Genomic DNA, 27456 nt, shown 5'->3' with positions numbered 1-27456 from the left:
GATGTGTTTCCATACAAAATAACACTAAACCCAGCTCTATATCTTCTACCAGTAAATTTATATGAATTTTTAACGTTGTAAAGTCCTTTTTGAAACGCGCTGTACATTTCGAACCTCGTGGCTGCAGACGTTGAGAGGCACCCACATGCCTTGCTCATACTGTGGCATCAAGCAGTCAGGTCTGCAAGATGAGTGGTCTGCCAAGCGAGTGGGTTCATTCTTATTTATCGAGTAACATGAACTCTCGTACTCACAATTAAGTTACAAATTATCCTCCTGTATGATTAATACGCAACTGAAACACGCATCTGACTATCAGTAATTTACAGAACTCTGACTGTACACTACGCACTGGCATTACCACATTTTCTTTTTTGTCTTTTATTTAACGGCTTTTGTCAACACGTGGCCACCGCACTGAATATGAATGGCGCACACATTATAAATTCGGTACATTATGGCAACATACAATTCAACGGAAAAGTCCACCAATCTTTTTCTTTTCACTATCTTATTTATTCCGATAAATTCTCTAGCCTAAACACACAAATTCTATAACCTACAACAAGAACACATGAGAACTTCCGCCCAGTGGGCATGCCTTTACATTGGTGAATCTCTATATTATGGTTTCGTAATTATTTAACGCTACAGTGCACTTTCTGGATAGGATGGTGGATCTTTTATTATGTCTCACACTTCGGCTCTCACAATCATCATCACAAAACTTTCCTCCAGACCAAGCGGTACAGAAGGAACAAGAATAACCCACTATAATCTTTTGAAGCTACCTTGCTACTCCCTCATGCAAACCACACATACCCAAATTACATGACATACACCACACTACGACATGAAATGCTACACAGAGAATGGTCACAACATTATCACTTTCAGCTTTCCCACTTCAATTAATATTTATCCCAGTTTCACACGACACTGCCCCACTTCGTAATTCTACTTTCCTACTGTGAACTCTGGAGATATATGCACGCCTTCCTGTGCAATGCAAGCCAAGTGGCGTTGCTGGATAGACGGCCGACTCACCTTGATTCTCTCTCAGAGTTTAAATCTAGCGTCACACGGAATCATATCACGCAAAGTAATATTAAGAACATATTCATCACACACGCGAGTCCTCAACTGATACCATGGACGAGTACTTCTCTTTATCCTTTGTCTCATACACAGATTGAGACTCACACAGTACTCACCACGTGGCAGTACTCGTCTCTAATTTCAAGTCCTGCACACGCCATTACTTAAATATTTCAGCTTATGGTACACACGCTATTTCTTAAATATTTCAACTTATTCTACACAGGCTAGTAATTCAGCTTAACTTAAGCACACGGAAGTATTCTAACTTATTGCTACACGTGGTTTCATTCTGACCGTTGGTCACTTCCGAAGATTACTACAATCCCATTAATATTACCTGCCTGACATTTAATTCTCCCCACAAAAGTTCCCGAAATAGAGAAATTATTGTTTCAAACTACTCTTAAATATTCCACATGCATACCATGTCTCCACTCTTTCGTCATTACGGAGCACAACTAAAACAGGTCATAACAGCACAAGATCCAGCGGCAGAGTGCTGAAACATGGCCGTTCTCCTGGTCATCTGCCTTCTCTGTCGAGGTGGGGGAAGCACCTTGTTACCGTATTGGTCAGCCACATTTCAGGCGCTCAAAGCTCTGGTAAATTTCATCTCTTTGGTTCCACCAAAGGTGGCCAAAGGATCGACTCAAAGATGATCATATATTCACATTCGCTATCTGCAGTTAGCAGACGACCAAACATTAATTCATTTCACAGATCTCACCAAACTGGATGTAGGGATTTATTTTGTGTGAGTGCACATGTGATCAATTAAATAAATAAATTGTCATTCTTTCCCACACTGGTATCCGGCTTCGCTGTATTAATTGAAATTGAGTTATTTTACAAAAAAATGTGTTGTTCTGACAAAAATAATGAAGTATGTTGTACCTATTTTCAATGTCGGGCGGTACTGTACCCTTTCAACATAAATTGAGGTGCAGTGGCAACCCTGGCAGGACACACAACGTTCATTTCTTTCGTTCCCCAGCTGCTCACAAACGAACGAAATACAACAACCAAAATGAATTTCGTACTGAAATCCAAAATTAAAAATTAAAAAAGAAATGTTTACTAACTGTGGGATTTACTGAAACGTAAAACAGTACGTATACATCACCTCCATTTTAGCGTATGAAATGGACGCGCCTGCTGAACGCAAATCCTCCGCCGGAGCAGTAAACCGGGCCTGGGTGCTGCGTTTATCGTGGGCGCTAGCTGCGCGCCGCGCCACCACCTACGCCCGCGGCCTCAGTCGATTCCGAAAATACTGCTCTGCCCAGCGGAGCCGCCTGCGGAGGCCATTCCACCGCAATATGCGGCGCGGGACATAAATCGCGACTGATGGAATGGGCGAGTGTTTTTCTAATCATGCCGGAATGAAAAACAGCCTCCGCATTAATCCCGAAGGCGCGCGGGCGCGTCGGGGTGCGCGAGGTTCCTGACCGCAGCAAACGTCGATTTGATTCGCCGTCGCAGCCAGCGAGATGTAGGCGGGGCGGCTGAGAAACTGCGACGGTGCAGCTGCAGTAAAAAGAGGAGAGCGGAGCCCCGCGTGCGCTCAGTTTGGAAGTGCTGCCGAATTCTTAAGCAGCCCGCTGCAAGGGCTGGGAACGACCACATGCCACCGCGCCAAAGATTCCCTCCGCCATTCCTCGCTGTAGCCATCCTAGTTCCCGGAGCTAGTCACTTCTGAGTGAACCCTATTGTTCGACGCTCCATCCATGCATAATTACGTGAGGTCTGTGAATAATACAGAAATAAATGTGAGGAATGAGGAAAGAGATATTCGTGTGCCGTTGTTTGATGAGACCACAACGGGCTTTTCTGCCCTCTCGTCTTCCTCCGTGTGCAAGGGTACCTATCACTCGCAGGATGAGAGCTGTGTCTTACAGGTGACCGTAATGTACGCATGTTTGCTGTGGTCTACCGTAGACAACATTCCATTGGAACTACTGACGGCCTTGGGAGAGCCAGTCGTGACAAAACTCAACCATCTGGTGAGCAAAATGTATGAAACAGGCGAAATACCCTCAGACTTCAAGAAGAATATAATAATTCCAATATCAAAGAAAGCAGGTGTTGACAGATGTGAAAATTACCGAACAATCAGTTTAATAAGCCACAGCTGCAAAATACTAACACGTATTCTTTACAGACGAATGGAAAAACTAGTAGAAGCCGACCTCGGGGAAGAGCAGTTTGGATTCCGTAGAAATATTGGAACACGTGAGGCAATACTGACCTTACGACTTATCTTAGAAGAAAGATTAAGGAAAGGCAAACCTACGTTTCTAGCATTTGTAGACTTAGAGAAAGCTTTAGAAAATGTTGACTGGAATACTCTCTTTCAAATTCTGAAGGTGGCAGGGGTAAAATACAGGGAGCGAAAGGCTATTTACAATTTGTACAAAAACCAGATGGCAGTTATAAGAGTCGAGGGGCATGAAAGGGAAGCAGTGGTTGGGAAGGGAGTGAGACAGGGTTGTAGCCTCTCCCCGATGTTATTCAATCTGTATATTGAGCAAGCAGTAAAGGAAACGAAAGAAATATTTGGAGTAGGTATTAAAATCCATGGAGAAGAAATAAAAACTTTGAGGTTCGCCGATGACATTGTAATTCTGTCAGAGACAGCAAAGTACTTGGAAGAGCTGTTGAACGGAATGGATGGCGTCTTGAAGGGAGGATATAAGATGAACATCAACAAAAGCAAAACGAGGATAATGGAATGTAGTCGAATTAAGTCGGGTGATGTTGATGGTATTAGATTAGGAAATGAGACACTTAAAGTAGTAAAGGAGTTTTGCTATTTGGGGAGCAAAATAACTGATGATTGTCGAAGTAGAGAGGATATAAAATGTAGACTGGCAATGGCAAGGAAAGCGTTTCTGAATAAGAGAAATTTGTTAACATCGAGTATAGATTTAAAGTGTCAGGAAGTCATTTCTGAAAGTATTTGTATGGAGTGTAGCCATGTATGGAAGTGAAACATGGACGATAAATAGTTTGGACGAGAAGAGAATAGAAGCTTTCGAAATGTGGTGGTACAGAAGAATGCTGAAGATTAGATGGGTAGATCACATAACTAATGAGGAAGTATTGAATAGGATTGGGGAGAAGAGAAGTTTGTGGTACAACTTGACCAGAAGAAGGGATCGGCTGGTAGGACATGTTTTGAGGCGTCAAGGGATCACAAATTTAGTATTGGAGGGCAGCTTGGAGGGTAAAAATCGTAGGGGGAGACCAAGAGATGAATACACTAAGCGGATTCAGAAGGATGTAGGTTGCAGTAGGTACTGGGAGATGAAGAAGCTTGCACAGGATAGAGTAGCATGGAGAGCTGCATCAGACCAGTCTCAGGACTGAATACCACAACAACAACAACAACAAAAACCGTGGTACATTCAGAAGAATGCAAAAGAAATACTGAGGGTATGCTAGATGATCAGTTTGGCTATCGGAAAGGTAAGGGAATCAGAGAGGCAACTCCGATGTAGCAACTGATAATGGGCCAAGTGTTCATAAAAATCGAGAAACATTCATATAATCTGACGATCTGAAAAACGCGATTGATGGTGTAAAAAGTTGTAGGATGTTCGAAGTTCTGAGAATAATAGTAATAAAAACGGAAAACCGATGAAAGAGAATACTTACAAAAACCAAGAGGGAGCAACAAGAATGAAAGAACATGAAATCTGTGTTGGGATAAAAGTGATGTATTCTTCCGCCCCTGATGTTCAGTTTATATATCGAATTTCCAATGACAGAAATGAAAGGTCCGTTCGGGAATGGGATTTAAATTCTCCTTGGAACGATGTTAGTGATAAGATTCGCTAGGACAGTTCTGTCCTCAGTCAAAGTGAAAAGGGTTACAAGACGTGCTGATTGGAATTAACAGTGTAATCAGTACAGAATATGCACTGAGAGTAAACCGAGGATAGACGAAAATAATGAGAACTACGAGAAGCGAGAATACCGACAAAAGTTACATCAGAATTGCGATCCACGCAGCAGACGAAGTTAAGTAGTTCTCTTATCTTGGAAAAAAAGTAACACATGACGGACGGAGCAAGGCGGGTATAAAAGTAAATTAGAATGGCAAAAGAAGACTTTAATGGGCAAGAGAAGGCTACTGGTATCAAACATCGGACTCAATGAGAGGTAGCAGAGGTTTAGAATACCTCTTTAGTTGTATAGTTCTTTTATTATCACACCACAGGTTTCGGGCTCTTATAAGCCCATCTTCAGGTGTCGTAACTTACTACTGTGGCCCCCGAGCACCACGGCAGAATCTATGAGCGCAGAACAGGGTCTCCCTGTTCTGCGATCATAGGTAGCACACCGCGTCTAGTAAACGTCCATCCTGGCGCTCGGGGGCCACGGCACCAAGTTACGAGCCCTGAAGATGGGCTTATAAGAGCCCGAAATCGGAAGTGTGATAATAAAAGAACTTTAAAACTCTGCTATAATGCGCAGTTACGGATGTTTCTGCAACAGGATTGTTTGCAATTTGAGGTAGAAATTTGTGTATATGTGTGTTCGGGGCTCAGCATTGTATGACAGTGAATCATGGAATACGGGAAAAATGTGAAAGAGTAGAATCAAGGCGACTGACATGTGCTGATATTGAAGGATATTGAAACCTAGGTGGACTCCACAGAATTGACGAAAGAAGGACCACTGAAAATATGGACAAAAAAATGCTTCAAATGGCTCTGAGCACTATGGGACTTAACATCTGTAGTCATCAGTCCCCTAGAACTTAGAACTACTTAAACCTAACTAACCTAAGGATATCACACACATCCATGCCCGAGGCAGGATTTGAACCTGCGACCGTAGGGGCCACGCGATTCCAGACTGAAGCGCCTAGAACCACACGGCCACACCGGCCGTCTAAAATACGGACAGGATTATAGCACACGTGTTATGACATCAAAGAATAAGATCCACGGTACTAGTGGGAGCTGTAGACGTTGAGAAACTATATGCGAAAACAGTTATTGAAGTGCATTCAACAAATAACGGGGGTGCAAGTGCTTTTCTTAGATGAAGAGTTTGACACAGCAGCGGAATTCTGGGTGGTGGGGGGAGGGGGGGCAACATCGAAACGGTCAGAATACGGAGGACTCGAAAGCACTCCGTCCTCAGGACACAAGAGGCCCATCGGTACCATCCGACCGTCGGGTCATCCTCAGATGAGGATGCAGAGAGGTGGCGCGTGTGGTCAGCGCACCGCTCTCCCGGTCGTTATGATGGTTTCCTGTGTCCGGAGCCGCTACTATTCGGTCGAGTAGCTCCTCAATCGGCATCACGAGGCTGAGTGCACCCCGAAAAATGTAAGCAGCGCATGGAGGCCCGGATGGACTGCGGGAAGGCCGTTGCCCCTGAGGACTCGCAACAGAGAAGAAAAAAAGGTTACCTGTGGTGTCACTCAAATTTTACTCTCTCCCACCTAGACATTCTGCTCAATCCCGCCCCCTTCGTATCGTCCCCAGCATCTCCTAATACTACAAAATCAGTTCCGTCATTCCATACACAGCCAGATCCTCTTTTATTACAACTACGCTTGTAAATGCTAATTTGAGTACCTAAAACACACATCGCCAGCTCCCAGACCTATTACTCTTCCACTTTCCTCCTCGTAATCAGGAGGTCCCGTTCCATACACTTTTTTAAACAGCGTTGTCCATTGAGTCACCTTACGTTATCCACCAGACCTGGCGTTCCAAACCTTTCCTCTGACGGAATACTTTGGGAATGCTAGTGATTTGGTGGAACCCCTTGTAACGACTACGCTCGGGCGTACGTTAACTCTTTAAAGCCTGTACTATGGTAAGTTGACGGGCTTCGCCTTATAAGAAAGGATTTTAGTAAATATGTTGACCGCGTGTACCTGAACGGAGGCGAAATCGGACGTACACCCACTCAGTAAAAACAATGATACATCAAGCAATTTCGGAGTGTAAATACACGTTATGACGAACAAGAAACAACACATCAGATGTTACCAAATATTAATAATACGGTCGCCAGCCTAATTAGGCATTAACTGAGTTTCTTCCCTGTACAAGAGGAAGTACGTTCAAGCGTAACAACACGTAGTAACACTGTATTATATGGTAAATTTTAGAACCAGAAAAATCTACTGAACTAATATTATCACTTTCTGTACTAATATGGACAAGCTATAAATACACAACATTACACTATAATGTTTACTACAAACTGCGTTTTGTCTATTGATCCGACTGAAATAGGGCATAGGTTACCCTAGAAATAGCACTTTTGAAACACACATACAATGTTAATTTTAAGAAGGGTAAAACACTAATAAATTTAGCTTTTATATTGACTTTAACTTTACTGGCGAAATCAGTTCAGTACACTTCAGAATTCAAATGAATAGAAAAGAAAAAAGGGGGGGGGGAGACCCTGAAACTGTTATGATCACTGTAGTGAATGGTTGATCATTGAAAACATTAACCATTCAAGATTTCCAATATATGCGTTACTACTCTTTTTGCCTTATTTCCTGCTTATTTAACTACCGTTATTTTGGTCTCGATTTAAATAAACTTCGTTACTAAACCAATTTCAACATTATCTTCCAACTTTGTTATACCTATATTATTCGTCCAGTATTCATTAACAACAAAGTTCTTTAAACATCATTCTAACATTGATAGTTCTGCAGGTAATTATTATTAACATAAACTTTAAATCTTCATCTTGGGACATTCGGATTGCACAACATGTGGAAAGGACCCTGTCTAGGTTAGTTGTGAGGATAATTAATTGATAGGACAGTTCTGGTAAAATTTAAGTTGTTATTGAACGGTATGTAGCAAAAGTAACACTGGTCCACACGAATACAGTACTAAAAGTTTCAACCTATTCGTATCGATGAGGCGGTCGGCAGGCGGCGAGATGGCGAGGCACAAAGCACACATGCAATTACAGCAATGGCTCATGAAATATCGGCACTTTACTTCTTCATAGCGTCGCAATGCTTTTCCATTTAGTGCCTATGGAATATTGCCATGCTGTATAGGCGTCGGAAACGGCGCATCCGAGGCTCAACTAAATCACGTTTTCCAGGAGAGCCTCCTCGGTCCAGGACGTGTTTCTCAGACCGATGCCCAACTCCGACTACTGTTGAGCCCGTTATGCCGTACCGCGCCCGTGTGCATTATCCCGCGCTCACCTGCCTCCACCTTTTACCGCTCCCCTACAGACAGGGTATTCACCAAAGGTTTTACATTCTACTTGTCCTAATACATTGCTTATGTATGGACCAGGCATACAATTACAACTTTCACATCTTACAATATTTCCAACATTAGTTACACTTCACTTCGATTACAACATTACTTGAAATTGAACATAAACATTAAGATTCACATCGAAAATTGTTTACAGTTGCTTTAACGTAATGGTATGAAACAAAACAGAAATGAAATCAGAACATCGATTAGGCTAATTTATTGATATTCAGGGGAAAAATTTATTATAAGTACAATAGTATAGTGTTATTGTTGTTACAACCTGTATCTTTTAACGTCAATAAAAGCTTTAAAAATGAGCATAACATCTTTTAGTCAGTCATTACTTCAGTTTTAAATCGCAACTAAAAACACAGAACCTATAACAAAATTTTAAACAAGTGATCAGCACCGCCAAACTGTTGACAAAACAGCCATGTTGTAAACAGTTTTTCAGGTACACTTGCTCGCTTCCAATTTGGAAAACGCTTCTCCAGAAGACTCACAGTAACGCCCATCATCCAGAACCAGCCCATCGACGCCACAAAACTGTCGTATAAAATGTCATCAACGTCTAATGTGACCAGTCCCATTAACACCATGTGTTTCATTTGAATTATAAGTGTTTGGTATCACTACACTCAGTTTCAAACACTGAACAAATGGAAAAAAGATAGCGTACCCGCACTATACCCCTCACCCTTAGTGGGGAGGGGGAATGTAGAAAGAATGAAAGAGGTTCCATTCCATGATCCACCCAACCCTTGGTGGGGGGAGCGGAAGGTGGAATGAATGAAAAACGTTCCACCCAATGTGGATAGTGGCTAATTTCGGTGAACGTACTATAGTCTATAGCTACCTGTGTGTGCTGACCACACTTACAATGTGACAATTATTGAACTATTTGAAATAAAATCTTCATAACCTCTGAAAGGTTTGCTTTAAGACGTTCAAACGACACGGTTGGCGGCGGGGACTTATGGGTGTTTGTATGAGCATGCGCACGCGCCTTGTTGTCGGGCATTTGCACGTGAAAATGTCACAGTACAGCCCATTTTGGGGACTGAAAATCCGCATTTCGTGATCGAAAAGTCTCTTCCCCCTCAACGTGTGACAGTGTTGTGTGCAATTTCCAGTCACGGATAAATCGGGGCGATATTTCTTGACGGCACTGTGACTACAGGAAGTTATGTGAAGATTTTGGAAGACGATTTCATCCCCATTATCCAAAGTGACACTGATTTCAACAAGGTGTGATTCATGCAAGACGGAGCTCGATCCCATCGAAGCAGGAGAGTGTTCGACGTCCTGGGGGAGCACTTTCGGGACCGCATTCTGGCCCAGAGGCCACTGGCATTGGCCTCGAATGATCGCCATATTCTGAGGATCTGAACACGTGCTACTCTGTTTTTGGGGCTATGTTGAACACCAGGTGTACAGAAATACCTTCAAAACCAATGCTGATCTGAAAATAGTCATTCAGTAGGTCATCGACAGCATCAATGTTCCAACACTTCAGCGGGTCACGCTGAACTTCGCTATTCGTCTGCCCCACATGATCCCCAAGGACGGCAGGCGTATCTAACATGTCATAACCTAAATGCCAATATCTGTAGTGACGTTTACATGTTGACAAAAGTGAGTGCAGACCGTAGTTTATAGTTAATTTACGTTTCTTTCATGTAGTTAAATACACTCCTGGAAATTGAAATAAGAACACCGTGAATTCATTGTCCCAGGAAGGGGAAACTTTATTGACACATTCCTGGGGTCAGATACATAACATGATCACACTGACAGAACCACAGGCACATAGACACAGGCAACAGAGCATGCACAATGTCGGCACTAGTACAGTACATAACCACCTTTCGCAGCAATGCAGGCTGCTATTCTCCCATGGAGACGATCGTAGAGATGCTGGATGTAGTCCTGTGGAACGGCTTGCCATGCCATTTCCACCTGGCTCCTCAGTTGGACCAGCGTTCGTGCTGGACGTGCAGACCGCGTGAGACGACGCTTCATCCAGTCCCAAACATGCTCAATGGGGGACAGATCCAGAGATCTTGCTGGCCAGGGTAGTTGACTTACACCTTCTAGAGCACGTTGGGTGGCACGGGATACATGCGGACGTGCATTGTCCTGTTGGAACAGCAAGTTCCCTTGCCGGTCTAGGAATGATAGAACGATGGGTTCGATGACGGTTTGGATGTAACGTGCACTATTCAGTGTCCCCTCGACGATCACCAGTGGTATACGGCCAGTGTAGGAGATCGCTCCCCACACCATGATGCCGGGTGTTGGCCCTGTGTGCCTCGGTCGTGAGCGGAAGACGGCCTAACGGTGTGCGGGACCGTAGCCCAGCTTCATGGAGACGGTTGCGAATGGTCCTCGCCGATACCCCAGGAGCAACAGTGTCCCTAATTTGCTGGGAAATGGCGGTGCGGTCCCCTACGGCACTGCGTAGGATCCTACGGTCTTGGCGTGCATCCGTGCGTCGCTGCGGTCCGGTCCCAGGTCGACGGGCACGTGCACCTTCCGCCGACCACTGGCGACAACATCGATGTACTGTGGAGACCTCACGCCCCACGTGTTGAGCAATTCGGCGGTACGTCCACCCGGCCTCCCGCATGCCCACTATACGCCCTCGCTCAAAGTCCGTCAGCTGCACATACGGTTCACGTCCACGCTGTCGCGGCATGCTACCAGTGTTAAAGACTGCGATGGAGCTCCGTATGCCACGGCGAACTGGCTGACACTGACGGCGGCGGTGCACAAATGCTGCGCAGCTAGCGCCATTCGATGACCAACACCGCGGTTCCTGGTGTGTCCGCTGTGCCGTGCGTGTGATCATTGCTTGTACAGCCCTCTCGCAGTGTCCGGAGTAAGTATGGTGGGTCTGACACACCGGTGTCAATGTGTTCTTTTTTCCATTTCCAGGAGTGTAATTGTCACCTTGTACAACGAATGGATGTAGCCCATAGGCTGCTCCACGGAAATGTCGTCATGAAATAAAGACTTCTTCATTTACCAGATATGCTAATGACCACCTTTTGATTAAATCACAGAATAGAAAACTTTTTTGTTGTTAAAGAAAACTTGATATATTTTTTATCTTCACCCTCGAAATTTTCCTTCTGTAAAATTTACATAATGGCTCTTCCTCCTTATTTAACAATGAGTCATCTACTGTACAGGGACTGAACGATCCGATGCAGTAAGACAGTATGTTCTCATGGGTGTGCTGCTTTTAAAAACCAAGTATCCATAAGGAAGACTGGGCAAAGTAGTACTATGACTGGCGTAAGAAGTGAAGGGGACATGGTTTGGTAAAGAAAAAAGCTTTTGTTGAACAATGATGCACTGTTCATGACTTGGTTATTAAAACCCGATGGACGCCTAGTGAACTGCACTTGTATTCACCTGTATGTTTTGTGGCGATGGAGATTAGTTTCACATGGCTTGGGCTGGTTTCGCGGTTACATTGTACATGCAGGATACATACAACAGTGACATGTTTAAAACCCTCGCACTATTTTCAATATCTCAAACGTATTTATTTATTCGTGATACGGGTTGGTCAGGGGCCGTCCTGCTTGATTTTAGTGTGAAACATTGATTTTTATATATTCAAAGCTTGGTTTAGATGCATATGAAAACGATTTACGGTCCTGTCCCATTGTCTACATGCGAACTTTTATCTTTGTTAAGCTACTAATGTGTCTAGTCGCAAAGCAGAGACTGTTTCCCTGCTAACTGCATCGGCGTCTAGACAGCGTTACTTTAGTTCAGGCTGAGGGTTCTGCAAATGTGGGATCAGTTTTACAGTTAATTTACTGCGTTTAAAAATACTTCTGGATAAATAACAGAGATGCAGCTTAAGTAAGACAGTTTACCTTCTATAGCCTGTAAAGGTCCTTAACCAGCGCTCAAAACAATCAGTACAACAAAGTATGTTGCACGCACCTAACAGAATTAAGGTCCAACCAACAATAACAATAATGGAGACAACAGAAGCTATTCGATGGCGAAACAACTCTTAGAACTAGCTACGTTTATTTACATAACATACAGGGTGTTTGCGTAAGAGCGTCTAAAAATTTAACAGGACACAGAGAATGCTCCATTGAGCAATTTGGAATGGGAAACTTGGGTCAGAGAAGCCAGCCTAAGGCGATATTTAGATAAACTTGTCTACCGCGTTGTCTAACATTACTGTTTTCCAGCTTATTTATAACAAACCTACGTACAAGTTTACACGTGCTGTTCTGTTTATTTACAGTACATTCTTTATTGCCTGCAAAGAAACAATGAGGACGACCCTGATTACTACAGACTCTGAATGGCCACCTGTACTTGTAGGTCGTCCTAAGAGAGCTACCTGAGTTGGTGGAGAACGCACCCTTGGCTGCTCATGAGAGGATGTGGACACAATATGACGGTGCACTTCAGTGTGGATGGCCGCAGCCGCCTCAATACTGTATTTCCTGGTAGCTGTATTGGAAGGAGAGGTCCTATTCCATGGCTTGCGAGGTCACCTGACCTGAATACCCTTGACTATTTCCTATGGGCGTATCTAAAGTCACCTGTGCACGAGACCCCAGTGGCTACGGAGATGGAGTTAGTTGCCAGAACTGTAGCTGCATGCGATGTAATTCGAGACACACCAGTAATATGTGTCAGCGTGCGACAGAATCTTGTCCGCCGATGTCATTGTTTGCGTTGAGGTTGATGACCGTCACTTTCAGCACGCTGAGCGATATCGTGACGAATTCTTTCCAATTGGCACGTTGGAGCGAAATAATACCGAGATGGCTGTAGGGCCCCGCTTATAATGCTCCAAATTCTCTTAGTTGCAGAGAGATCTCTCAACCATGTTGGACAAGGTAGGGTGGCAACCACGAACACAAACGGTAGAAACTCTCGCTGTTTCCACGTGGACATTATCCTGTTTAAATGTAAGACGAGGATGGCTTGTTACGAAGGGCGATTGCATTTATACACTCTATGACAAAAAAAAAAAAAAAGAAAAACCGCTACCATGGAGGTATTAACCGAATGGGAGGAAAATCGGTAGATATGATTTACATGTACAGACAAATAATCTATTACAATTTTAGAAGAACTTGATGATTTATTCAAGAGAAAGAGCTTCACAAACTGATCAAGTCAATAACACGTTGGTCCATCTCTGGACCTAACGCAAGCAGTTATTCGGCTCTGCAATGATTGACAGAGCTGCTGGATATCCTGAGGGATATACTGCCAAGTTCTGTTCACATGGTGAGTTAGATCGTCAATATCCAGATCTGGTTGGAGGCACTGCCCGTAACTCTCCAAACTTTCCCAATTGGGGCGAGTTCCGGTGACGTTCTGGTCGTGGTAGGGTTTGGCAAGCACGAAGACATTCTGTATAAACACTCGCTGCGTACGGGCGGACATTATCTTGCTGTAGTAAGTTCAGGATGGTTAGCCTTGGACTGCGGCAAAACAGGGCGTAGAATATCTTCGTCGTACCGCTGTGCTGTAAGGATGGTGCGGAAGACATCCAAAGCGGTCCTGCTATGAAAAGAAATAGCGCTCCAGACCATGACTCCCAGTTGCGGGCGACAATCAGGCTGGTCCATACCGCTCTCCAGGGTGTCTCCAGACACGTCTTCGCTGGTCGTTTGGGTCCAGTTCCACGTGGGACTCGTCCCTGAAGACACTTCTACTCCAGTAAATGCGATTCTAGGCCGAAGACGTGTCTGTAGATATCCTGGACAGTGGTAGGATACCAATCCGTCTTGTCGCGCACCATACGACCCAACAAATTGGAGTGAGGTTTTTGGGTGTCATTTCTTTTCATAGCACTTGAGTTGTGTTGGTTGTCACCCATAGCCCCGTAGCACCCTTACTTCACTGCGCTACCTCGACGATGTTCTACGTCCTGTTTTGTTGCCCTTCATGGCCAACCATCCTGGGGTTATATTTTAGCGGGATAATGCCCGCACGCACGCAGCGAAAGTTTGTACTGAATGTCTTCGTGCTTGCCAAACCCTACCATGGCCAGAACGTCACCAGACCTCACCCTAATAGCGAACGTTTGGAGATTTACGGACAGTACCTCCAACCAGCTCGGGATTTTGACGATCTAACGCGCCAGTTAAACAGAATTTGTCACTATTTCGCTCAGAAGCACATCAAGCAAATCTGTCAATCAACGCTGAGCCCAATAACTGCTTTCATTAGGGCCAGAGGTGGACCAGCACGTTACTGGCTTACTCAATTTGTGACCATCCTTCTCTTGAATAAGTTACTGGCTTACTCAATTTGTGACCATCCTTCTCTTGAATAAATCATCAAGTTTTTCTAAAATTGTAATAATTTATTTGTCTGTACATGTATATCAGATCTAACGATTTCCGTCCCATTCTGATAATTTCCTTGTGGTGAGCCATTTCTTTTTTCTTAGAGTGTACAAAGGCATTCCGTCCTTAGCGATAAAAATACTTTCCCAGAATATTCCTGTAATTGTAGCGAGTAGGTGCCTCTCTCGCTACTAGTATAACACATTTGGATAACCACTGTTCTCTGTGTCTTCCAAGATACTTAGTAATACCTGGCAGACTGTAGGGCTACAGCATTGGGTGTGGCCGCATATTTCTCATCAATAGTAATAACTTGTCCAGTATTACCAATTGCAATCTCGGTATTTCTGTCATATGTCCTGTTTGATTAGGACTACGTGATACAACTGTAGCCATCCTGTACATTGTGTAGTGTCACTTACGTTACCAAATTAGCTATACTGGCCTGCTTATTTTAGTAAATTCATTTACGCTGTTGATTTAAATTTCTCTTTGTAGTTACGGCGTCTCCAGAGTATTACAGCAAGTTCATTTTAATTTTTATTCAAATGTGTTCATTGTGTGAAAATACATTTGAATGTTATCCACAAATCCTATTCCTACATTTAGGACTTTTCACTTTCTCTTTATTTGTATAGTGCCACGGTCTCTGCGAGCAGTCCCGAAAATTTCTGTGATACTTCGAGGGAACATATTATGGTAAACTGTCAGGGAGAGATAAAGAAAACTTTAGTCCCTACCCTCACTCTGCTTTCACACGTATCTAGTACTGAACATATCGTGTAGAATTGATTCTGTGGCAGTTCCTGTATGCGTCACTGACCTCTGCTATTTCTCCTTACGCACTACTGCTGCTTGATATTATTTGTGTCATTATTATTTTCGCCGACAACTTTTCTATCATTTCTAGGATACTACGAAGTCACCTCATGGTAAACCCTGTATCTCATGTTTTGGTGCTTATCGTTAACGCTCTAAACTCCCTGACATCATCGTTATCTGTTTTGTGTTTCCGTATTTTAATATTTTTATCGTCTCTATCTGAGACGAACTACGAGTACCAGCTTCAATGTTGTGTAAAGGGGTACGTATACCATCTGGAGTCCATTACGGATGAATGACATCCAACATCAGCGTTAATGACGTGGAGAAAAAGGGTTAACCTCAATGTTTCGAATCTATCATTCTGTGTGATGTTCAAAGTGAACAGATTACGACATACTGCGGTTGGCACTTTTTGTTAAATCGCCTTATATACTGCCATATAAGGTTTTTGTCTGTATACTGGGACGTTAGCATACGAATTTCAGGCAATTAAAACCTTTTTGAAAGGTTCTCTCATTTATTTCGCCTCCTCTTCCGTATATATATTTGTTAACATATCCTGTTGCCCGTATTTTACCTGTTCTGGTGCTAGACTGTTCCCCCTTTTACATTTTAATAATGGATGCTGTACATTCCTCATTGATCCACTACAACAAACGAAAATGTGACACAGGGAAAATTGTGTTGTCAGCGGCACTGCAAGTGGGTATTGCTTTTACTTCAATCCACGTTTTTTGTTCCCTGCCAGCGAGATCTGTTAACAGATAGCGGTGCGGCATTTCACCAGAGCCGTTGAATTAAACAGTTCTCGTCGGGTGGAGCGCCGCCAGCTGATTAAATCAGAGCGGCGATTCGAACCTTTGCCGACATCTTATCTGCCAATTACCGAACGATTATTGAAGTATGCCGGCCGTGCATAACAGCGCATTAAAATGTATGGCGCCGCGAGATCTAATCCGGTGGCGCACAAAAGGTCCTCAGTCACTAAGAGTGTACCGACACTTAATTACCTCCGAGCGTTCACGACTGCCAACGAAAAACGAGCGGGGCTGGATTCCTGCGTTACCGACGCGTCGCGTTTGGGGGCAGAGACGCCAAGCACGTGACACATCCATAAATTTTCTGTCCGCAGTGGCCGCCAGATATATTTATGCTGGTAACTTAGCAGGGGCGGCAAGAAGTGGAGTGCTCTGTGGACGAACAGGAAATGGAAAAGTGCCGAGGGCTGGCGATGAAGAATGCGCTGAATCACGTAAAGCAGTTAGTCGCCGGAAATGTCGCAGATGGACGGCGCGGCGAATGTAAAAGTGAGAAGGAAGCTGACGTCTGTTGGGTCTCGTTTTTTCATCTTGTCCATTACAGCAGATCTGTCGCACTATGCAAATCTGGTTGTAGGCTGACGGAAAACAGTGTGCAGTGCATACTTTTGTAAACTTTCAAATTACATATAAGTTTTGTTTTTATTGTGGTCTTTAGTCTGAAGGGCGTTTTGATGCCGCTCTCCGTGCTAGTTCATCCTTTTCAGGTCTCTTCATCCCCACGTTCAAGCTCTAATCGACATCCATTTGGAAGTGCTTGGTGCAGTCAAATCTTGGTCCTCTCTACAGTTCTACCCTCTCCCATCCCCGCATCCCCCCCCCCCCACTCCAGAAAAACACACAGACACAGACACGCACACACGTAGATTAAGCAACTGACAAACCCTCGACTCCCCACGACATGACACATAAACGTTTTCCAGATTTTGATATAACTTTGCACTTTGATTCAGTACCACCCAGTTACTTATACGATTTACCAGCCTAATATTCATCATCCTCTCGTGTCACAGCATTTCAAAATCTATTTTCTCCTTATGTGAACACTTTGTCATCCACATTTCATTTCAGTACAGGTCTAGACACCTAACAAATGTCGGCCGGTGTGGCCGTGCACTTCTAGGCGCTACAGGCTGGAACCGAGCGACCGCTACGGTCGCAAGTTCGAATCCTGCCTCGGGCATGGATGTGTGTGATGTCCTTAGGTTAGTTAGGTTTAATTAGTTCTAAGTTAAGGGCGACTGATGACCTCAGAAGTTAAGTCGCATAGTGCTTAGAGCCATTTGAACCATTTTGAACCTAACAAATTCATTCGGAAAAGGTATTCTCACATTTACATTCGATGCCACCGAACCTCTGATTCTCTGAAATATTTTCTTTGTTACTCCTGGTATGCATTTAAGATCCATCCAACTTGGACAGTCATAAGTTAAAAAAAAAAAGTTCAAATGGGTCTGAGCACTGTGGGACTTAACATCTGAAGTCATCAGTCCCCTAGAAATTTGAACTACTTAAACCTAACTAACGTAAAGACAGCACACACATCCATGCCTGGGGTAGGGTTAGAACCTGCCACCATAGCAGTGGCACGGTTCTGGACTGAAGCGCCTCATCATCCTCTCGTGCTGCCGGCAATCATTAGTTATTCTGCATTCAAAGTAACAGGCTTCATGTACGACATTCGATAGTACGTTTCCTTATTATTATTATTGTTATTATTATTCGAAACCTCTTTAGTACGGTCTTTTTTAATTCCGCAACCTCCTGTCACCTTTAATTTACTTTCTCTGTTCCTCTGGTAACCTCGTTTTAGGACTATCCATAACGTACAGCTGACATTCCAAGTCCTTTGCCGTGTCTCACAGAAAGGCTCTGTCACTGATTAAGTTCAGTGGGTGTGCTGCTAATCCTTATACTTAAGTTATCTTTCACGTAGGACATAATCTCAGCTCTGAGGAAATGGAAGGACTAGGCCAAAAATACGTCACTCGTAAGAAACACAATTTTATTGACCATAAATATTACAGTAAACGTATAAATGAGGAATATGCTCAAATATTAACTTGCTTAGTACAATCCAAACTGCAGCAAAACTCCAGTTGAGTTGAGTGACGACATAAGCAGGACGAAAAGCCCTACAGCAGTTCCCCGCGCCGGACGTGGCTACGCAACTCAAGGCTGATCAATTTAGCACAGTAGACACTACTTCTACAATTCTTTAAGAATACTAATAAAAAATATCAATAATAGAAACAAGTGAAATTACGAAACCTTCGAGCATTTAATGCAAAACTCTTACATTTCAATAGGTGTTTTCGTGACGTGGAGTTTACTGTAAGACCTTATACCACTGTCTGTGTTTACAAAAAGCTGAAGTAGACTATCACAGGTATCGGTAAAACAACACTTTTGTAAAAAGGACTGAATACATAAATCTGCAGGAACAAAATCTTACGCCATTGCCCATAAAGGCGCTATTAATTTTTAAACAACTAACTTAACGGTCTGGGTGCATGCTCCTGAAAAACTAATTTTAACTGAGAACCTGGTAATAATCAATATATACTGCCTGACGCTTGCACCAGAAAGCTACATTAATCACCGATGTCTTGCCTCGCAGTCCACGGCCGAAACCTACACCGGTTTCCAAAATTAAGGCAACGAACCACTGTATCCCCGTCCTGTGTCTAATTAACCGTTGTTGTTGTTGTTGTGGTCTTCAGTCCTGAGACTGGTTTGATGCAGCTCTCCATGCTACTCTATCCTGTGCAAGCTTCTTCATCTCCCAGTACCTACTGCAACCTACACCCTTCTGAATCTGCTTGGTGTATTCATCTCTTGGTTTCCCTCTACGATTTTTATCCTCCACGCTGCCCTCCAATGCTAAATTTGTGATCTCTTGATGCCTCAGAACATGTCCTACCAACCGATCCCTTCTTCTAGTCAAGTTGTGCCACGAACTTCTCTTCTCCCCAATCCTCTTCAACATCTCCATATTAGTTATATGGTCTACCCATTTAATCTTCAGCATTCTTCTGTAGCACCACATTTCGAAAGCTTCTATTCTCTTCTTGTCTAAACTATTTATCGTCCATGTTTCACTTCCATACATGGCTACACTCCATACAAATACTTCCAGAAACGACTTCCTGACACTTAAATCTATACTCGATGTTAACAAATTTCTCTTTTTCAGAAATGCTTTCCTTCCCATTGCCACTCTACATTTTATATCGTCTCTACATCGACCATCATCAGTTATTTTGCTCCCCAAATAGCAAAACTCCTTCACTACTTTAAGTGTCCCATTTCCTAATCTAATAGCCTCAGCATCACCCGACTTAATTCGACTACATTCCATTATCCTGGTTTTGCTTTTGTTGATGTTCATCTTATATCCTCCTTTCAAGACACTATCCATTCCATTCAAATGCTCTTCCAAGTCTTCTGCTGTCTCTGACAGAATTACAATGTCATCGGCGAACCTCAAAGTTTTTATTTCTTCTCCATGGATTTTAATACCTACTCCGAATTTTTCTTTTGTTTCCTTCACTGCTTGCTCAATATACAGATTGAATAACATCGGGGAGAGGCTACAACCCTGTCTCACTCCCCTCCCAGCCACTGCTTCCTCTTCATGCCCCTCAACTCTTATAACTGCCATTTGGTTTCTATACAAATTGTAAATAGCCTTTCGCTCCCTATATTTTACCCCTGCCACCTTCAGATTTTGAAAGAGAATATTCCAGTCAACATTGTCAAAAGCTTTCTCTAAGTCTACAAATGCTAGAAAAGTAGGTTTGCCTTTCCTTAATCTAGCTTCTAAGATAAGTCGTAGGGTCAGTAAAGCCTCACGTGTTCCAATATTTCTACGGAATCCAAACTGATCTTCCCCTAGGTCGGCTTCTACTAGTTTTTCCATTCGTCTGTAAAGAATTCGCGTTAGTATTTTGCAGCCGTGACTTATTAAACTGACGGTTCGGTAATTTTCACATCTGTCAACACCTGCTTTCTTTGGGATTGGAATTATTACATTCTTCTTGATGTCTGAGGGTGTTCCGCCTGTCTCATAATCTTGCTCACCAGATGGTAGAGTTTTGTCAGGACTGGTTCTCTCAAGGCCGTCGGTAGTTCTAATGGAATGTTGTCTACTCCCGGCCCTTGCTTCGACTCAGGTCTTTCAGTGCACTGACAAACTCTTCACGCAGTATCATATCTCCCATTTCATCTTCATCTACATCCTCATCCATTTCCATAATATTGTCCTCAAGTACATCGCCCTTGTATAGACCCTCTATATAGTCCCTCCACCTTTTTACTTTCCCTTCTTTGCCTAGAACTGGGTTTCCATCTGAGCTCTTGATGTTCATACAAGTGGTTCTCTTTTCTCCAAAGGTCTCTTTAATTTTCCTGTAGGCAGTATCCATCTTACCCCTAGCGAGATAAGCCTCTACATCCTTACATTTATCCTCTAGCCATCCCTGCTTAGGCATTTTGCACTTCCTGTCGATCTCATTTTTGAGACGTTTGTATTCCTTTTTGCCTGCTTTATTTACTGCATTTTTATATTATCTCCTTTCATCAGTTAAATTCAATATCTCTTCTGTTACCCAAGGATTTCTACTAGCCCTCGTCTTTTTACCTACTTGATCCTCTGCTGCCTTCACTACTTCATCCTTCAAAGCTACCCATTCTTCTTCTACTGTATTTCTTTCCCCCATTCCTGCCATTTCTTCTCTTACGCTCTACCTGAAACTCTGTACAACCTCTGGTTTAGTCAGTTTATCCAGATCCCATCTCCTTAAATTCCTACCTTTTTGCCGTTTCTTTAGTTTCAATCTACGTTTCATAACCGATATATTGTGGTCAGAGTTCACATCTGCCCCTGGAAATGTCTTACAATTTGAAACCTGGTTCCTAAATCTCTGTCTTACCATTAAATAATCTATCTGAAATCTGTATAATCACACAAACCGTCAACAGATTTCCGTACAATCGTGTCCTGCACGGAAAGTGGGAGGTCAACGGACAACCACATGAACGATGACGTCAGGGCACCTGTCAAACGGGCTAATTTTTGCCTTTAGACCCACATTCACAATCACTGTGTATAGTTTCATAACCTACGGTTCAGTATGGCACAAAGGAAATGACTACCAGACTCTCTGCGTTGCAGAGCCCTAAGGAAGCAGGAAAGTGGCAAACTGATGAGGCCCGACGGCTTAATGTGAATCGTTCTGTCGTTTCTTGGATGCTGCAACAATTTATAGAGACTGGAACACTACTCCAAACACCAGGGCAGGTTCGACCACGTGTGATATCAGAAAGAAGTGACCGTTATTTGAATGAAGGGCACGACAGTACCGCCTTAGTACTGCACGCCACCTTGCATCTGACCTCGCAGCATCCACTAGGCGTGTCCTATCGAGACAAACGGTGAAGAGAAGGCATTCTCAGACTGGTCTTTATTGTTGGAGAACTGCTGCATGTCTACCTCTGATGCATCTTCAGAGTAGGAAACGTCTAGTGTGTAGTCGTCGTTATGCAACCTTGGCAGTAGGCCAATGTCATTTTCATAGATGAGAGCCTATTTGGTCTGGAGAGTGATTCTTGACGCATTAGCATCAGGAGTGTACGCGGAAGACGACTTCTGAAATCAAACATTATGGAAAGAGACAGGTATTGAGAAGTGTCCCTAATATTCTGGGCAAGGATTATGTTGACCACATGAACACCTCCACATGAAATTTGGGAGTAACCGCAAAGTTTAAGTGCTGTCAGCTATCGTGACGAGATCTTGGGATCTTATGTGCGGCTGTTGCGAAGTGGTGGGAACGCAGACTTCGTTTTGATGGACGATAATGCTCGACCTCAGAGCAGGAGCGGATGATGTTTTCTTGGAATTGGAAGATATTGCACTCATGGAGTGGACCGCTCGCTATCCTGATCTGAATCCGAAAGTGCATGTCCGGAGTGCACTAGAGAGACTCGTTGCCTCATGTGAGTGACCACCAAACACTCTCCAAGACTTGCGATTAGCTCTCCAAGAAGAACGGGCGTTATTGCCTCAACATGAGATTGACGATATCATTCACAGCATATCCCGTCGTTGTCAGGTCTGTATAGCTTCCAGAGGTGGTCACACCCAATACTGATCGCATTAACCACTTGGAATGTGTGTTCAGATCGGTTAAGTTGGAAATAACGATGACCATTGATGTTTAGAGGTGGTCACACCCAATACTGATCACATTAACCACTTGGAATGTGTGTTCAGATCCGTTAAGTTGGAAAAAACGAAGACCAGTGATGTTTACCGTTACGCATGTTACAGTCAGTATTCTTCACATTGTTTCTACACTACTATCACCTGTTTACGCTCTTCTGTGGTAAAATAAACGCATCCTTGCGAAATTTTCGTTTGTCGGTTTAATTTTGGACACCAGAGTAGACAGAGTCCTTGTGGCACGGCTCGCCTGCTTTGAAATACGCCACGCGCTCCCTCTGAGCGGCCGTTGGGTCAGTCTGGCTATGTCCAGAGTCATAGAAACTATACATGTGGCCTGTCGATATGAGCCGCGACGACTCCGTCTCCCTCCCCCCCTACCCCCTCCCCACCACCCATCCTCCGCTCTCTTACACTACAGCACCAAGTTGTGGGCTGAATAAGAATATCTTTAGTACCACCACGTATTTTCACTTGAACTGGTTTTGAACAAAGAAGTTAACAGGACTAGGTAGTTTCGTAACTATGCAAGGGCCCATAAACCGGAGTAGTGACTTGCTGGAAATTTTGTTGTCTATCTTATTCTGCGCCTGAAGACAAACAATACGTCCGTAACGTCAAACTTTGCCGATCGCCTACACCTGTTATATCGCTCCTCTCTTCGATTCGCAGGGTCAACATTACCTTCAGCTCACCTCCAGTTATCCCGGATAGTCTGAGGACTACTCTGCTCATGCAAGAGGGCATTCATCGACTATAAATTAGACAAGGCAGAGTTTATAGGACAGGTAAACATTAAGGTTGCCGGAGTTGTATTCTGAGCCGCGTGGGTCACGGTATTAAACGACAAATTCAGCCAAGGACTGGATCTATCCCATTTGGTATGGGCTTGCGAAAGAAATATTATTAGGGCCGGCTTTGGCATGCGGTATAGCCTTCCGGCAAAAGATGGTCGAATATAATAGGTAGTTGTGTACGAAATTCCATTCTCGAAAAAATGTCTTCTGGATCCCACCGAAACGAACCTCGGAGCTCTATTAATAGGTGATGATTTGACTGGCCCGAGTACCGAGAAAATTTTTCTGATATCTCCAGTCGTTACCCAGGCTGTCATTCCTTTGCTAGGCAGCATCTACAGAAAGGGAACCAATGACTAACAAAACAAATGTAATACACACCTCGGTTCGCGGTAAGGGGCATGATCAACGAAAATTTTATCTATGGGCCTCTCGGAACGCTTGGAACAAAGAAAATCTCTTTCCGTATTAGTACAGTGTTTACCAGTTTTATAGGCAGGTCTCACATGGCTTACCATTCTGTGCACATCCTTATTTAAGGATGCCCAAGTAAAAACTTTCCGGTCTTCTGGATCGTCTTAAATATTCCTAAAAGTCTACCCAAAACAGGTTCATAAAGGTGCTGAAAGTCCACGGGGACTAAACCACGCGGCAGAGAGATTTCCATTCGGATGTCTCCCAGGGTCATGTAACAGAGCAACTGATAATCCGGTACTTCCTTCCTGGCTACAAGATTTCGTCTCATCTCCTTGAGATGAAATTAAGGATCGCTTTCCTGCTTTTCTTTAAGATCTCCTAACAATTATGGTATTTCGGGTAATATTGTTGAAAGCTGTAGTGTAGCTCGTACTGTTCCTCTTCAAAATCACCCAAGTGTTCTGCCACCTCTTCAGACATTCGGCTTAATGCATCCGCAGCCGGATTTTCCAAACCTTTTGTATGTTTAACTGAAAATCTGACGAAAATGCTCACCGTCCATCGTGGGATACGACCCATTTTGCGAGATACCGCAAGCTTGGTTATCCATCTCTAGGCAAAACTCCTGGTTTACAAGATAGAATTTAAACTTTTATTGCGAGAAGTACGGCCAATGACTCGAGTTCATAAACTGAATACTTAATTTCGGCTGAAGACAACGATCTCGAAGCATTAGGCGACAGGGAATCTCATCACCATCCTGATCGTGAAACAAAACGGCAGTGAGGTCTGGGTTAGAGGCGTCTGTTAAACAATGAACGGCTGATCCATGGTCGGAAAAGCTAGGACAGGAATAGTTCAAAATGTTCAAATGTGTGTGAAATCTTACGGGACTTATCTGCTAAGGTCATTACTCGCTAACCTTACACACTACTTAACCTAAATTATCCTAAGGACAAACACAAACACCCATGCCCAAGGGAGGACTCGAACCTCCACTGGGACCAGCCGCACAGTCCATGACTGCAGCGCCGTAGACCGCTCGGCTAGTACCGCGTGGCAGGATTAGTGCTCGATGCATATTTTAATCCATCGAAATCATCCTGCTGACTGTCCCCCAAATTAAAGGTTTCCATTTTCCAACACAGCTGATTCAAGGATGCTGCTAGCTGAGCATATTTAGACACAACTTCTCGAAAAAAATTTAACCACGCCAAGGAAACGAGCAATCCTATTTTTATTTTTTTTATTTTTGGAATGAGTACAACCCTTAATCGCCTTAGCCCATTCCTGCTCAACTCGAACTCCACAGCTCGATACTTAACCAGATTCATCTTAACAGATTTTTCTGTGAGGCAAGCACAATGAACACTCGATAAAACTTGGCGTAAATGTTCCACGTGGTCTGAAAATCTCCGGCTATATATCACAACATCGTCAAATAATAGCAAACTCTTTTAAATTTTAGGCTACCCAAGACAGAATCCTAAAGTCCCGTAAGAAGCGCAGCTCCATTAGATTAACCAAAGAGGGCTCTATTAAAATAATACAAGTTCCAGTAAGTACAAAATGCTTTGGAACCCTGAGTCAGTTGCATTTGGTGGTATACAGGATTGAGATCCGACACCATAAAGTAGTGTGCTCCACAGAACCAATGTGAATGTCCGGTAAGGGGACCGATCGCTGCCCAAACTTTTTCTTTAAAGCCCTATGATTGACGACGGGTCTGTACGCAACACAATTAGGTCGGTGCATAAAAAACAACGGTGCCACCATTGCCGATGTTCATGACCTAATCACACTGCTACGCAGAATATGATCATAAGCTGACGCAGTATCTTCATTTTAGAAGGTGGTAGTCTGTAAGTGGCCTGCCACACCGACACCTGGTCGTATTGCTGCATCCGGTACTTTATTCCGTCGGAACCTCTCTAAGAATATCGAGAAACTGTTTAAGCATTTGAAGCAATTGCTGTGCTTCGTCAGTGGACGAATGACTAAGATGAAATTCATCCAAACCACTGAACACGTTACATGCACTCGACTGCCTATCATCGCAACCCATCACTGTACCCGTGTGGTGGATAAAATCGCAATCCAAGAGAAGGGGAATGTTTAATCCCTTAGCTGTCAGTAATGTTACTGGCTAAGATAAATCATTACTCTCCTGATCCTCCTTCGTAAAATTCCTAAATAACTCCCCTGTGCTGTTAATCACCTGAGCCAACCCTGCACTAGGCTTCACAATGCTGGTGACCTGTTACTCACTCCTCAACACTTCTTGCAACTACTGTCCCACACCTCTACCGTGAGAACTATCTAGCTAACTATCTTCTTTCTGTTATACTTCGCGACTGACCTAGGCATACTAACTGCTGTTGCCTATTCCCTACATCTACTGCTAAAAAGAAGCCACTCTCCACTCAACTCTGACATTTGGTTAAATCTATTGCATATACGAAAGTATAACTGTTGAATACCTCCTCCTCCTAGCTGCCTTCTTGCCAACTGCCAGTTCCCACTCTCCAGCACCCTTCACCCTTCTCAACCTATCTGGTTGCCCCTATACTCCATCTGAAGGGCACAGATCGTATGCTCCTGCTTCTCTATAATCTTATTCCTACTACAGATTCTGCATTTCTAGGAGAGGGTCTCCCTAGAATGCCCACTAGCTTCCCCACTGCATTCCCCACAATGAAAATACTTTGAAGAAACCCCACACCGTAACCCACTACTCACAAACCTGCTAGCCCACACTTCCCACTCATGGTAAATTTTTACAGTTACTGAGGAAAAAACTATACGTCTACCCCACCTAAGTTCAGTTACACCATTAGAACTATTTATAGAACTAACAATAGCGGTCTCGAAATTCCCTGTCTACTAAGAAAGAAACTACTTGTATTAATACTACTACGCCATAGCTAATACCAATACCAACAATACTTTACAAAATTATTAGCTAAAACCAAAAATTCAAGCGGCCACTGGAACACTCCACGAAGTTAAAACACTGAATGAAAATTATACTGAAATATTTCAGTAGAAACAATAAGAAACGTCAGCTGAAAACTAAAGCACGAAGTTTACTAAACGACTTCAACGCACAGAAAACTCTAAAAAAACACAGCGAGCGAACGTTTCCAATAGTTATTTCACCACAAAAATCACGAAACACCGCTGAAAACTATTAAATTTAGTAACTGTTTAAAAGTGCACAAATAACTTTATCAGTACTTACTTTTATAATCGCTACAGCTGCAAACTGCACGCCGAAATATGTAAACCCACTATACGCGAACCCAAGCAAATTATTGGTCACTAAGCTCAGTTAACTATCTCTTCTTATCGAGTGTGGTAACTATAGGTACAGTGAGAGTGATGAACATGCTCAGTTTCTGATGGCGTGAAGCAAAATGCGGAAAGAAATCTCATTGTGGATAAAATAAATGAGCGCTCAAAAACCCAGACGTACCAGACGTTTGTGGACGAACGAAACAATCTAAGAGAGATTCCTCCATCGTGAAATAAATTAAAATAATTAATGAAATCAAGGACTAAGACATGATAATGAGGTAGATTTCCGTATGTATGAAGCTTCTTACAATGAGAGACAAAAAAACAGATGTGAAAATAGAACATTTTCCTTCCCGT

The 27456-nt window shown here is 43.4% G+C and overlaps 1 protein-coding gene across 1 annotated transcript in view; it reads left to right on the top strand.

The window, feature by feature from the left end:
- The window catches only part of LOC126092120 (uncharacterized), an 837738-nt gene that overhangs the window by 536499 nt on the left and 273783 nt on the right, over positions 1-27456 (top strand). The window lies entirely within an intron of this gene.

This window comes from Schistocerca cancellata, chromosome 7 (genome assembly GCF_023864275.1).
Source record: "Schistocerca cancellata isolate TAMUIC-IGC-003103 chromosome 7, iqSchCanc2.1, whole genome shotgun sequence".
Classification (NCBI taxonomy): Eukaryota; Metazoa; Arthropoda; class Insecta; order Orthoptera; family Acrididae; genus Schistocerca; species Schistocerca cancellata.
The sequence above is the reverse complement of the archived record's forward strand: the minus strand, read 5'-3'. Positions and strand labels throughout refer to the sequence as shown.